The following is a 12383-nucleotide window of genomic DNA, read 5'->3' as shown; positions in this document are numbered from 1 at the left end:
AGATGTCATATAAAAGTTCAGATATTTCAAAGGAATCAATCTGCTACATTTATGACTTGCATTCAAGTGATGGGGATTCTCTTCATATGATGAGCACAACATAAGATCAGGACATGATGCACCAATGATGATTTCAAGGTGTTGTAGGTTATGTAATCCAGTAAGCAGCTTCTCAATGCTATCACAGTCATGTAGATTATTCCAATACTTTGGAATGTACAGTTCACGTAATGATGAAAGTGGAGCTAGAGCAGGACTGGTGATGTTGTCAGACCCATCATCAAATGACAGCCATAGAATTTTTAAGTTTTCTAACCCTGAAAGTGATGTAGAACCAAGACTTGATAGATTGTTAAAACGAAGTTCAAGTGTGTGCAGTGAGGCGAGACCTTGGAATGGGAAACCAGCTAAAGGACCAAGAAAGTTTCCATTTAAGTTCAAATGGGTAAGTTTGCTTAGCATGCTGAAGGTTTTGTTACTTACAAAGGTTATACAATTGAAACTCAAATCCATATCTAGTAGATTTTGAAGTTCAGCAGATGATCCATCAAGGCTGCTTAGTGCATTAGCTTGTATATGAGAAATATTATTTACAGCCAAGTCCAAAGTTACTAGTTTACGGAGTCCAGTGAATGCACCATCATGTAAAGTTGATATTTTGTTGTAAGAAATATCCAAATGTTGCAACTTGCGAAGACCGCTAAATGCATTAGATTGTACATAAGAAATAGAGTTGACATGTAAATCCAATGTTAATAGTTCATTAAATGTGCCATCATGCAATGTTGATATGCCATTACCAGAAAGATTTAAATGTTGTTCGCGAAATGCGCCATCAGAGATAACACCGAGTTGATTGTTACTTAGATCTAGTGATTGTATTGAAGCAGCATGTCGCAGTGGTGGAACGCAGACTAGGTTCCTGAAACTACAATCCATATTGGTAGAATTCCACATTTTACACGTGATACTTCCTTGTGGATAGCATGAGTTTACCTGTTGTGTTGGTATTCCATTTGTAGGCTGGATACACACAAGACAAAACACTTGATACATAAGAAAAACACATATAAACTGTAGTATGGAAACCATGGTGGAAAACATAAATTGTGTTCTTCGCAGCAATAAGATGACAAGTAAAATATTTTCAGTCTTAAGTATCACCAATTGTTGATTGTAACTAAACTATATAATATGATGTGATTGGTTTTGATATTGTTCACAGGGTTGCCAGAATTTGTCAGGCAAATGCCTATCATATTTTACAAATTACAACAATGTCGCTTTTCAGTTGAACAGGAAATGCATCAAATCAAAAAAATGTTTGGGTGCTTTTAATGAATCTGGCAAATGATTCTTTTCTAATCAGGTGGAGGAATATTCATTGTGTAATTATCCGAAATGTCAACAAAAATGTACTCTGAAATGGAAATAAGGTCACAAACAGTACAATACCCTTTTGAAAGTGGAAAATGAATGGAGTTTGCACCCCACTCTGAAATGTGAATCTCCACAGGTAAATTCCAGTGCAAATTGCACTTGATTGAAGTACCCAATTGTGCAAAATTGCATTCTCTGGCAACTCTGATTCAAAGCCAATGGTGTGTGTCCCATGTTAACATTGACCTTGAATATGGTGGCATCAACAGGATTGAATTAGCCCAATTTTGCAGAAATTGCATTAACTGGCAACTGATCCAAAGCCAATGGTGTGTACCCGAATCATTTGTGTGTCCCACATTAACATTAACCTTAAATATGGTGGCATCAACAGGATTGAGGTAGTCCAATTGTGCTGAAATTGCATTCTCTGGCAACTCTCATTCAAAGCCAATGGATTGTGCCTAGCCCCCGGCCTAGCCTTGGGATGCCCCTCAAATTATATTGGTTTTGCTATAGTTTTTGGTAAGGTTCTTCAGCTGTCTGCTGATTTTATGCTGTTATAGCGTAAACACAGAAGTGGGGTTCTGATTGGCTAATTGAATCATGTGATTCACATCATTATCACATCGGCACCTCATTTGCTGATCAAGCTGCGTAGCTACGTGTGACCTAGTTCCTTTTACGTGATAATCAGAAGAGCTTTCAAACACCGTTGAAAAATTAGCTGAATACTATAAGTAGAAATCACTGTGTTGAATCAATTTCAGAAGTTTGAAGCATGAAACGTAAGTTTTATTTCATTTATGTTTTATATAAAATTATGCTATCTACAGTAGATGGCAAGATGTGTAGAATTCAGTAAATATTATGATATATGATTCTTTTCTTAACTGGATCAGTTTTTTCATTTATTCTATCTTTATTCTGGAAAAACCCTTTCAATACATTTACTAGCCCACATTACAAAAATACATAAATTTATACAAGAAACTTCTTAGAATTACAGCTGAATTGCAAACTGATCAAATAAACAAGTTAATATGAAAAATTCAAGACAAAATGATAAAATAAAACAAGATTATGGAAATAAATTAGTTATAACACTCTTAATTTCATGCAAACTTACATCCAAGAAGTTGGAACGAATCAAATTGGGGATGTGCATTTGCCATCAGTAATATTCCACATTGGAACATGCAGGGTATTATATTAGATTGATTATAGTACTTTGGGCATGAGTTGTATGAGTAAAAGAAATGTAGGCCTATACAGTACAGGTGCAATTTGTTTAAGACATTTGAAAGTTATAATAAGAAGTTATTATCCCAGTTCAGTTATTCCATCATTTTGTCTATTGGGGTTCTGATGTCAACATGAAGGAGCACACAAGCAAGTTTATTTTGCAGAAATCTTTGGGGTGGTTGGCAGTGAAATCAGATCAACCTGGACTGCAATATAGTCAAAATGAGGAAAGATGTGTGCTTTATCTACATTTAGATTTTTTTAAATATGGCTCCAATAGTATATCATATCCAATTAGTATATCATATAATTAAGATCATAATGAGTAAAACATATTTTTATAGTGAGTATGACAGTTCCCCTTCCTGTATGCTTTGATCAATATAAATAGGCAAGACTTACGAGTCGTTAATGACTCAAGGCCAAAAACACCCTTTTCCCAAATTCACTTCACCAAGCACAACAAAACACACTGTTTGATTAAGTTAACAACATTTCAATCTTTAAATCATAAGTAAAGTATAATTAAGCAGTAATCTTGTGAGTGAACGTGAATACATACAACCAGTCAGAATCAATCAAATACACTATGTTTAGTAATGCTACTTAGCCAGCAGCCTTTTTCTTGTTGTTGATTTCAAAAGTCTGATGTATATCCTATTCTTAAACACTTGAGAACGTTCCTGCAATCTCATTGGTTCTTACCAGCTCTTACCCGTGTGATATGACACGATATCACACGGGTCAGCGCGTGTGCATCAACGCGATACGCGTGCTCGCTATTTGAACCAATCGGAAGCCGCATAACAACAACGGGACTGATCGATTTTAAGCCATAGGTAGTTCCTTATAAAATGTAGGATTTAATTTAATTTGAAAATTTGTAATATTCTATTTGAATTGAAGTGTTTAAGAATGAGAATAAAGGTATTATTTTTAGCCGCTGTCGTGCATCTATCGTCTCATATAACACGGGCAACATCATTATTTTTGCCGTAAAACAACTCGGCTTCGCCTCGTTGTTTTACTTAAAATAATATGTCGCCCGTGTTATATGAGACAATAGATGCACTCCAGGGGCTAAAACCAATACCTTTATTCTCTAAATTAAACTTGTCCTACAGAGATCACTGCAGCGAAGTCTACTGAAGACTTTTATATTAGACTATGAGACATGGGCATTTATCTTTCACTTCCGTAGTCCCCCCTTGGGCAGAACATGAAAACATAACAAGAGTAAAAGATATGTCTTAATTAATATCCAAAAAGTCCCCACGTTTTACTTTCCCCATTTAGGGGTTATTTAGGGTCAAAATTCTGTTTTTTGTGATTTTTTTCCATTTTTGCCCAAAAATGTCAAATATTAAAATAGCTGTAACTTTAAAAATAAATTGAGTAGAAGTTTCATTTCTATTGTAGATGTTACATGTCACTTGCATTTCCAACACTGGTGAATAATAATTACAGGAATACCCAATCCATAACTAGTCCTGACTTTGTTTACAGTGATTACATCACAAAGGGGTTTCCCAAATATCATTACACATCAACTCATGCAAGGGGGTTTCTCATTAAATTGTAAACAAAGATAAATAATCAAATTAAATTACTCTGGGCACACCACAAGACTCATAACAAATATTAGTATATCGTAGTAAGTGCAGTGGTGTGTGCAAGGGGGGGTCGGTGGAAATGCACCCTGTCGGGGGAAATGCACCCTTTCAAGGGAAATCAGGGGGTTACCAATTATAGCGAGGGAGTTTAGCCAACAAATTTTGAGCAGTCAGGGGAATCGAGACCTGTGTCCCCGCCACACTTTTGAAAACCTTAGTAAAAGTTGATAACCTAGGTATCTTGACTAATTTGGACCTGCTGAATCCAAAAACGGTGATGAGCAAGCATTATTTTGAGTCTATGATCTTCAAAATGACCCCAGAAATGACCCCATGAGGTCTGTTCATACTACCACCGCATTTGTGATGCGTTGCTTTGCGATGCCGATATATCGATTACTTTTGCCGCAACTCAACACAACTCATCGCATCTCCAAGTTAAAAATGTATTTAACTTTATTGCGATATCGCAATGCAGTAGTGTGCAGTACGATGCAGTGCGACAATGCATCGCAAAGCAACGCATCGCAAATGCGGTGGTAGTATGAACGGATAGGGTTATACAGGGTCACAAATTAAACATGCTCCAATTTCACTCATTAGCATATCATTTCTCCATCTGATTTATATGAGGATCATAAAAATATATATTTTGGGCATATACAACCTGTGGTTATGGAGTTATGTGCTAAAAGTGGTAGTCCAAAGACTCGGGAGGAGTCTTCCAACTATATAAGATGTGTAGTTAGGCATTATATCTACAGAATTCAATATGTTCTCAAAATGGAAATAAGAGAATGTTGCACTGAGCCCAAACATATTGTTAACCCCATGACAACTATCTGCCGATTGGCCAAAAAGAAGTTTTCATTATCGATTGGACCAATCAGCAACATTGCTAGAATAATTTTACCACGCAAAAAAATTGGGGTGAATTGTTTGCAAAGCTCCATTCTGATTGGTGATTAAAGTGAAGATATCACGAATTGACCAATCAGAGGCAATGTTAGATTGGCAGGTAGTGCTCAGGTTAAGAATCTACTTGGATTCATGCAAATTTAGTTCCTTTTTGAGAATGTGATTCTCAGCAAATTTCTGACCCAGCTATGCACACTTGACACACATGAATGAAATAAGAATGATAACATCTAGTTATATTTGTAGTTAATTTATTGATTGACATTGACGCACAATACAAAATGCATGTGTAACTTGCCAAATTTTGACTGTTTGGCAATTATTTTACACAGTGGTAACTCTGAAGACACATTATTTTCACAGCAGGCTCAAAATAAAATACAAAATCCCTTTTCAAAATTTGTGTACATTTTGTACTACTACTAAGCGTCCAGCACATTTTTGAACAAGGTCCGATGTACAGGCATTTTTTTCCTGTGAGTTTTTCACTGAAAACCAAGAGAGACAGTATCAATCTCTCAACAAGTATTGGGCTATTCCATTTAAAATCCACCCTCCCCCTGTGGAAGATTTAGCTAAAGTCTTCCACAGAGGGAGTATGAGTTCTGAATACAATAGACAATAATGGGTAACTTCCATTTGAAATACTCACTCCAGTTGTGGAAGATAAAAGGTAAAGCCATAATACAGGAGGAGTATAAGTTTCAAAATGATTAACCTTGACCAATTACATTTGAAAAACATACTCCCCCTTTGGAAGATGATCTTCCACAGGGGAAGTGTGGATTTCAACTGGAATAGCACATTTACATGATTTTCCAAATTAGTTAATTACTATTATTATAATTAATATGGTTATAAATAATGTCCAATTATATTTAAGTCCAATCATCTTATATAATAAATAATTTGATTCATTTCATGTTTTACATTGCAAAATTCAAAAACATATTTAAATGTGATTGATACGTACACCACTCCAATAAAAACAGAGCTGTCAACTCTCACGCGTTGGCCGTGAGTTCTCACGCATTCGGTCATTTTCTCACGGTCTCACATCAAGGTTTTATAATCTCACGCCTAGGTAGTAAATCTCACGCAAAGAGCCATCAAATGAGTAAAATCGCATTGTAAAAATAATTTGTTGTCCCTCCCCCCCCCCCCACTTTTTAGATTCTCGACCGCTGTGGCTCAAATAATCATGGGTCAAAATGAACATTGAAGTCGGCAGAAATAATTCCGCCTTGGTACGCTGGCGTCTGTTCGACAGTGTCTCACGCCAAGCAATTTCAAAAGTTGACAGCCCTGATAAAAATCTGATTTAATTCATTCTTTTGGCAATATATTACATAGGCCTATATATTTCAAAGGTAATAAACATGTCAAATATAAGAAGTTTGTCTTGGAAGATTACGTGCATAGCTTTTAAATTTTAACACATTAAGTTTTATTCCATGTTTCAAGAATGTTTTTTTTGGGGGGTGAAAAGTCAGAAAATTTGACTTGAAGCTGTTGCACATTTACTGATTTTATAAAAAAATCGCTTAGCTGTTTTTCTATTTCCTTCTGCACAAACTTTTTTTGGCCAATAAAAATAATGGTTTTGGTAAAATCATAATTCCATTATTTACTACCATCATATACTGTGGTAATTGCCCCCTTTACACATATACCCATCACCTTGCGGCTGTGTATCATATGGCCGGGAAGAGGTGGGTTACATTACAAGATAAGCATGCACTATTACATATTCATTATACTCATGAATAAACATGATTGCCACATTAGGGCTGTTGCCTGGCCGTCACCTTTGGGATGTGTATCATCAGGGAAGTGAGACAGATGGAAAGTGGTCAATCCAACATCTATTGAATTATTTACGTAACATTCTATAGAAGGTACGACCCAAGCTATTGTGCTAACAATGTAGTCAGCGTGCCTTTGAAGTGGATCAGACCATATGTTTACAGATTTCTTAAAAAATTAAAATATTGAAAATCAGTCATTTACGTTTAAACCGCCAATTATCGCTATAAATTGATATGCGCATTTGACACATAAATTACATTGTAAAATTAATCTCGCATTTATTTGCCGGCCCAGGTCACCCCAAAATTGCTGTTGACGAGAATATTCTAGAGTCGGGTATTATCTTTACATTCTGCGTAAAATAAATTTTATTTCATTTCATTTTCTGTTTTGTCACTGCTATCCGAGAGTGGACTTAACATATACATTTAATTGGTAGCTTTTCACATAATTAAATAGCTTTAATAAAATTGTATAAATGAAAATGATAGCATTTTGAGCTTTGCGTAGGGATTTTATTAAATCTGTTTTATAATACTAGTCACGCTCTGCGGTAATATAACATAGCCCATTGTCGGGAGTTAGTGAATGTCTTGGTACTGCTATTGATTTTTAAGCGGGAACTTTGATTTTCGATATGCTGCACATTGGCTCAATTGTTCCCCTCCCACCTGTACTTCTTTTGTTCAGCATCGCGGTAAGTCTGATATTCACTTTGATGTACTCTTTGACCGGCTTCCATCTGTCTCACTTCCCTGGTATCATACAGCAGAGTAGAGGTGGGTTACAATTAAGATAAGCATGCACTATTAAATATTCATTACTTATGAATAAACATGATTTTACTATTGTATTTCTGTACATAATAATATATATTTTGTCCAATGTTGCACTTAACATTACATATATACACATTTTGGCACATAACAAATGTGATTAAAAAGTTACTGTTACACTTGCTTCCCTATGATGCATGCACACAACGTAAACACAGACGTGGAGCTCTGATTGGCTGATTCAATCGTAACAACGGACCGGTTAATCTGATAAGCTGATTATGCATCAAATGTTATCAATAGCTTTGTTTGGTACAGAGCAACCCTTGTGAATGGAACACAAAGCCCTGCCTATGTCACTCATTATTAGGGCACTCTGTCAATCAGAGCAAGAAAGTGATCAGGGTTGCCAAAAGATTTCAGCCCGAATCGCGGGTCAAATAATCGAAAAGTCGCCCAATTTTTAACTTTACCATTGGTTTCTATGGGGCAGGAAACTAACAGAAGTCGCGGGAGCCAATGTTGAAAAGTCGCCCAATTTTTTTCTTAACCATTGGTTTCTATGGGACCGGAAATTGTCAAAAGTCGTGGGAAAAATCTTCAAAAGTCGCCCAATTGGGCTACCAAATCGCGGGTTTGGCAACCCTGAAAGTGATGTTCTTCTCTGTGGATAGTGACCTTAATTTAAAAGACATGCCTCCAGAGGGGGCTCTCCAGAAATGATCCCAATATGTGATATGATCTGATCCAAATCAGGCCAAAGTTAGCAAAAATGGAATTGAGATATATACACAAATAAGGAGAAAAACAAACAAACAAACAAGAAAATAGTTTGTAACTTTGCAACCATAGATGAGTTGACCTCAATGTTTATCAACAAAGGCAAGGGACTGGTATATCACTATGCTTGAGTGGGTCCCATGCAACCACTGCACTGTTCAATAGTCTTATTGTGATGTGGCAGGAGTTTTAAAAACACGATCCCTGAGGCAAAAAACAATGGAAATTGTGATGATGCATGCGCATACTGCCAGGCATTGACGTCAGAAGTCAACTCATCTATATGCCAGGGATTTCAACATCAGTGAGCTTGAGTACTGAGCAAGTTATGGTAACTCAATTTTCAAAATGTCTGACTTTGGTCTGAGTGGATCAGATCATATATGAATATTTTCAACAGAATTATGGCTATTTTGGCAAAAAATTCCAATTTTACAGTATCATTCATAGGCTTAGGAAGCAGGGAGGATTTTTCTGACGCTGAAGGAGAACCCCTCTCCCTTAACCACCCCCTCATCAAAATTTGGGTTTGTCAGCAACCCTCCCCAGGTGCAAATCTTCTTAAACCACTGCCATTTTTGTGATGATATGATCAGCCCTGCAGCAACGTACCTGTTAAGGCACTTTCATTTAAGTCACAGTGCATTTCAGTATTCCTTGAAGGAAATACAAACATATTTTTTCTTTTCATATATTGGTAAAGACATGTTAAAACTCATTACAAATCAGCAAATGTGACCATCCAAGATGAACCCAGTGTAAACTCACAATTTTGAATTCCATTTAACAGTTAAAATCTCCATAAAACAATCTTAACAATTTTTTAATTGCTTGGGATATAGTCACAAGTGCCTGAATGTGTGAGTGTCAGTGTCTCACTCAAACCGTGAGAGTTGACAGCCCTTGTCTGATGGTTTTCAGTCATCACTTTGTAACATAATTCTATGGGTTAAATATAAGCTTTATATTGATCGCATCACTGAATAAGCACTGCTGACTTACTCTGGGTTTGTGGTTGATAGTCACATACAAAGTATGAGCGTTGCTCCAGAGATCTCAAAATATTTTGGGGCGAGGGTCTGATTGACTAGGGCCAGTCAGTTGGCCCTTTTGAGTTGCTCACTTATACTGAGCTTCTCAAGTGTTGAATAACAGTGATCATCATATAATATTTTGTTTTTGTAAATGTGGAGCAACACATAAATGGCAGCATAATAATAACATACATATACCGTAACCACGCGGGTATAAGCCCACTCTCGGTTATAAGCCCACCCCCTATTTTACAAAATATTTGAGAAACTAGGGTGCACTCGGGTATAAGCCCAGTGCTAAATTTGACCAAATACTACCATCAAATCAATGGTGAATGAATAAATATGACATCTCTTGAACAAATCTTGTTGAATAATTTCATTTTAAGTTTGTTTTTCCTCTTTATTTTGAAGTTTTATTATGCCAATTTATGCTCAAATTTATAAACAACAGTGAGCTACAGTGAACGCCGTTACGATAATGATATGTGAGCAGCTAGGGTATTCCCCAAATCACCCAAACTGGTTTCAGCTTGCTGGAACTTGCGATCTTGCTAGACCACACGCTCGATGCTCCAGGTATGCCCTTAAGCCCCGCCCAGTAGACATGTCTTTGGACAGTTTATAACATCCTTAAGCCTCGCCCACTTGCTGAAATTGGCATTAAAATTTAATCACTTGTAAGTAAACAAAACACCAACAAGAACATCTTTGATAAATTACGACAACCAAGTCATTGCGCTAGATTGCATCAAAATAAATTGATAGCATTGCAAGGTTGTCCTGTACTGTCTGATTTAATTTTTTAATGTTAGTCATTTTTCCATTTTTTTGTTTGACCAAGAAAGCACAAAGTACACAAAAATATTTATGACGGTAGCAGGTCTTTTTTAATTATCCTTTTTACTGAAAAAGAATGTTCTAAGCAAGAAAACATGAAAAAGTCTGTCCCTGTGTTTGTTTACTCTAATAGCATCCCAATTGAATTTGTTTTAACAACCCCATTCATGCATTTCATAATAAAATATCGTAACATGTCAAAACAAGACCATGAAAGGTCATGCAACTGGATTTGCACCATTATCAATTGGCAATGTTTTGTTATTGTTTCAATGTTCAATCAAATGTTTTGCATATCAATGACCTATGCTCTATCAAATTTCCCGGACTGATTTACAGCATGCTTCTATGCTTCGCCCATGCAGTGACCCTCCCGAGTATTGATTGGCTGAATAGCCTGGCTGGGCTGCATGGTCTAAGCACGTGGCATTAGCTAAACCCTGGGCATTTATACCTGGGCCTGGGCCTCGTGGTCTTTCTACAGGGGCCTTCTCCGGTCTGGGAAAAAGTGGTTTGGGAGCATAATTGAAAACATTTTATTGTACATGTACTGGTATAGCACAAACTTGAGCCGGGTTTTAGCTTTTGATACTGGCGTGGTTGGTGGGTGGGGGGGGGGGGGGTTGTGATCTGTGTATGACTGCTGATACAATGAAACTGTGCATGTTTTGCTTGACTTGATAACTTTATTATGATCACCTTTTTTTAATTAAAAAATCGGGCATAAATATTATACAAATTAAAAAAAAAAGTTTAATTTTTTTTTTTTTCATATACTAGCCCCTCCCCGGGTATAAGCCCACCCCCATTTTTTGAGTGAAATCGCCCATCTAGGGGGGTGGGCTTATACCCGGGTGGTTACGGTACATGCAACTAAAACAAAATATTAACAAAATAAATACAACATAAATAATAATGGCTTAAAAATGAAGCTGACTGCAAGATGATGTCAACTTGGATCAATATGAAACATCCACAACTAAAATATTTTGCAAGCATATGTGACACGATCAAGGGAAATGAGTCGGATGTCGCTAATATTGATTTTGAGATATTGGCAAAGAAAGTGTTAAAATTTTTTTGTTTTATGTTGTTTTCAGCGATTGATAAATTCATGTAACTTTGCAAAGAAAAGTCGCGTTAACATGGGGTTTTCAGTTTCAGAAAGCTCTAAATGTCCTCTTTAAAAACATATATAAAACTCATTTTTGACCAGGGTCGACATGTGACTCATTCCCCTTGATCATGTCACATATCAGATATACATTGGGGGTCTCAAATTATACCTAAGCAATTTTCACTCAAAACATTTTCTCCCCCATCCCTCCATGTGTCACTACCACTGATGCCACTAACCTCCTGAATTAAAATAATAATATTTGAACTACAATCTAGGCAACTGGACTAATGTTTTTTGATTGGGAAATTTTCACGTTTTCTACTGATCTTCTGGCAGTAAAAGTTCATTGACCTGTGACCTTCGAGTTCAACCTAAGAGGTAAATCCAGTTGCCTAGATTGTAGTTCAAGTATACAGGCACCCAGGCTTTTTTTACCCCATGGTTGCCCAGTTTTGGCTCCTGGTGTGTCCAATATTTTACATGTAAACTATAGGACCAGGAGCCATCTTTGGGAACATGAGCTCTTTTTAGCTCCTGGTCCAGGCATACTTAATATAAGGCCTGCAAGTATAATTATTATTATTGTTTACAACCTGGATGAATGATTACTACCTTGATGATAACGTTCACAAACGTATCCTGAATTAAACAACACTTAACATGCAACATTAACCAAAATATTTAAAAACTAAACAATTGCAAACAAATTAAGGTGGTTTGCTACAAATTTCACAAATGTCAATCCTACAATACCTACGCTCTCATGGACGCCAAAATGTTTACAATAATTTATAGCACCTTTGAATGACAGCAAGCAAAACACATTATTTTAACCCCCTGAGCACTACCTGCTGATCTAACATTGCCT

The sequence above is a fragment of the Amphiura filiformis genome, chromosome 18 (assembly GCF_039555335.1).
Source record: "Amphiura filiformis chromosome 18, Afil_fr2py, whole genome shotgun sequence".
Lineage (NCBI taxonomy): Eukaryota > Metazoa > Echinodermata > Ophiuroidea > Amphilepidida > Amphiuridae > Amphiura > Amphiura filiformis.
Note: the sequence above shows the minus strand (reverse complement) of the source record.